The following is a 3,983-nucleotide window of genomic DNA, read 5'->3' on the forward strand; positions in this document are numbered from 1 at the left end:
TTTAAACACATAGGGCTGAAAGAGCACAAACCAAACCCTCAGAAACCATGAAACTCCCCCAAACCCTTCTTTTCTTCAAGTTGTTCTCCCAAGTATTTTGGTCACAAGAACACAAAATGTAACCAAAGCCTAGGTTCGACTTTTGGGGAATCTTTATTTAAATATCCCCATTTTAGTAAGGCCTTGGTAAAAGGAACATGTCGCCTTTCAAGAAGGAAGTCTAAAGGCACTTTAATAAGGTACTATTTATAAGCTGGGAGATGGCGTAGTGGGTAAAGAGATTGCTATGCAAGGATGACTATCTTTGAGTTCAAGTCCCCAGAACCTACTTAAAGCTTAGCATGGTAGCACGAGTCTACCTTCTGAGTGTGCCTATGGCAAGATGGAAGGTGGACACAGGAGAATCCCTGGAAGCTAGAGGGTCAAGCAGCCTGGAGACAAAGCAGTGCACACCAAAGAGACCATGTCTCAAGCAAGATGGAAAGCAACGACCAATGCATGAGGCTGTCTTCCGCGCTCTACACGCATGCCAGCACTTACACACATGAACATGAACACATGTATGTTCATGAACACAAACATATGTAATTGACATCTCTTACACACACACACACACACACACACATACACACACACACTAAAATACTACTTACAAGGGCACAGAGCAACCACAGAGATGCCAGAAGCCCGCAGGGCTGGTGTATAGTCCATAAGAGGAGAAGAAAGAGATGTTCTCAGAACCAGCCCCATGGAAGAGCCTCCCGCTGAAGCTGAGGCCTTGGGAGGATGGATGAAAGATGCTGACCTCACTGCCTTCCAGTCTCCCGAGTGCACTTCCCGACTGCTACTGCCAAGGAGAAGCCAGAAGGCAAGGAAGCAATGAGCCGGAGGACAGGGAAGTCCTTTACCCTCCAGACACTAGGCAGGAAGCAAGGGCAAATAATAGAGATCCCCCAGCCCCCACAGACAGCAACACACACCAAAAAGTGATATACACGCACTCACCCACCTTCACGTTCACCCCCAGCAGCCAGCAGGATGTAGCCTCTGGCTCATTTGCCTTTTTTTTTTTTTTTTTTTTTTTTTTTTTTTTTTTTAATTCTTCTCTCCCCTCTCCTCTCTCACAAGGTCCCAATGTTGTAAGGTTGGGATGTTTCCCTGTTTCCATAGGTTTCTTTCGTTCCCATTCACTGTTATATCCTAGGGTCACCTCCAAAAGTACTTGGAACTTAACATATGCACAACTAAGATTCTGTCCTTTTAAAAAATGTATGTATTTATCTGTTTTAAAATTTATGTGTATACAAATGCGCTTATATGTACCACATTCATGTGGGCATCTGGAGAGGCCAAAAGAAGACCTTGGATCCTATGCAATTAGAGTTGCAGGTATGTATGTGGGTCCTAGGAATGGAACTCTGGTCCTTTCCAAGAGTGGTATGTGCTCCTTGCTGCAAAGCCATCTCTCCAGCCCCTTAACATTCCCACTAGGGGTGGAGGAATAGTTCAGGGGTTAAGATGCATACCCCTCTTGCAGGGGACCTAGTACCTATGTCCGTGGGCTCATAACTGCCTATAACTCCAGCTCCAGGGGATCTAGGGCTTTCTTCTTGTCTCTGTGGAAACCTGTATACATGTGATATACACAGACACAAATAAATATATATAACAGTAAGCATATAATAAGTAATAATATAAATATATAACAATATATTTATTATATTAGTAATTGTCTTAGTTAGGGTTTTACTGCTATAAACAGACACCATGATTAAGGCAACTCCTATAAGGAGAACATTTAATTGGGGCTGGCTTACGGGTTCAGAGGTTCAGTCCATTATTAAGACAGGAACATGGCAGCATCCAGGCAGACATGGTGCAGGCAGAGCTAAGGGTTCAACATCTTCATCTGATGGCTGCTAGTGGAAGACTGACTTCCAGGCAGCTAGGAGTAGGGTCTTAAAGTCCATGCCCACAGTGACACACCTACTCCAACAAGGCCATACACACTCCAAAAAGGCTACACCTCCAAATAGTGCCACTCCCTGGGCCAAGCATATACAAGCCATCACAGTAATATATTGTTATATAATTAAAATGTTATTTATTATAATATCATTATAATATCATTTATTATAATAATATCATAATATTATATTATATTATTATTTATTATAACATAATAAATAAATGTATGATAAATAAATAAAAATAAAGGTAAATGTCAAAAGGTTTTCTTGTTATCTTTTTTTCTTCTTTTTTCTTTTCAGTGCTGGGAATGGACCCCCATGGCCTTTCACCTATTAGGCAAATGCTCTACCACTGAGCTACATCTCCAGCCACCATCATTATCACCACCACCACCACCACCATCACTGTCATTATTTTGTGATGTTGGGATGGTATCTAGAACTTTGCAAGCACTCAACTGCATCCCCAGCCCTCAACTGTGATTTCTTGAGTAAAGTTACTACTCATCTGTGGTAGACATAAGAATACTTCAAAATACCCACAGATCCTCAACTTGGGTAACTGTATATTGGAAGGGTTATGTGATACACAACAACTGAGTTCCCAAATTGAATTAAGGTAGACTATAAAGTAGGGAGGTTAGCTTGGATTATCTGGATGGATCCAGTGTAGTGACAAGAGTTTGGAAAAGAGAGTCAGAGAGATTTAGGGATGCTAGGCTGCTGGCTTTGAGGCTGGAGAGAGAAACCACAGCCAAGGAATGCAGGCTGCCCCCAGAAGCTAGAAAGAAAAGAAAGGCTTTTACCCTTAGCTCACCAGGAGAGAGCATGGCTCACAGTCTCATGAGTTCCAGTTCATACTCTGGCCTCTAGAACAAGAACAAACAAACAAACAAACAAACAAATAACCAAAACAAACAAAATTCATTATTGTGTGCCACAGGGTTTGGGACAGTCTGTCAAAGGCAACACGGGACACCAATATATTTGCAAAAAACAGGTTCTATTGCTTGGTGTGGCTTTTTTTAAATGACAATTATTTTGTGTGAGTGCATGAGTTTATACACACACCATGGAGTACATAGAGAAGTCAGGGACAACTTGCAGGAGTTGGTTCTCCTACTAGATGGGTCCTGGGGATTGAACTCAAGTTATCAGAATTAGCTGCGAGCACCTTTACCTGCTGAGTCATTTCACTGGCCCTTGTTATAGCTGTTTCCTGAGTAAACAGGACTTTTTTCCTGGCTTTAATTTTGTTTCATTTTGAGACAGGGTCTTACCATGTAGCTCAGACTGATCTCAAACCCCCCTCTGTAGTCTAGGCTAGCCTTAGACTCCCTCTGTAGCCTGGGTTAGCTGTTCCCACCTCTTGAGTTCTGGGACTGCAAGGGTGCCTCCCCATGCTTAGCCAAATGAGACTATTAAGGGCTCTTTTCCTGTGGGTGAGAAGAGGCTGAGGTCGGTGTATGGACCAAAGGAGCTGGCCATTCGTGCCATCTGGATGGCTCAGTTCCTAGCCTCCAGTAGGGTCTCTTCTACTCACTGGACCTGTGACTGCCTGGCTGATGTAGACACTAAATATCTATGAAGAGTGAACACTCTCTCAGAAACTTCTAGCTCATAAAAGTTTTACCTTGCCAGGCAGTGGTGGCACATGCCTTTAATCCCAGCACTTGGGAGGCAGAGACAGGCAGATTTCTGAGTTCAAGGACAGCTGGTCCACAGAGTGAGTTCTAGGACAGCCAGGGCTACACAGAGAAATCCTCGAAAAAAAATAAACAAAAAATGTAGCCTCCCTTGTTTTTAGGACATCAGGGACCCCCCAATTTGACTTTTATAAATAAAACTGAAAATGTATTTATGTATATATGGATTTCTTTTTAATTAGTCCTCTACCATGGGGGGCCTAGCCTCAGTTGATGTATCTGCAACAAAACTCTACACCCATGGCTTGAGGAAAATTAAAGAAAAAGAGAACTAGAGGACCAAGATACCTGCTTTGAGACAGAGTCT

Source organism: Mastomys coucha, unplaced genomic scaffold (genome assembly GCF_008632895.1).
Source record: "Mastomys coucha isolate ucsf_1 unplaced genomic scaffold, UCSF_Mcou_1 pScaffold21, whole genome shotgun sequence".
Taxonomy (NCBI): Eukaryota; Metazoa; Chordata; class Mammalia; order Rodentia; family Muridae; genus Mastomys; species Mastomys coucha.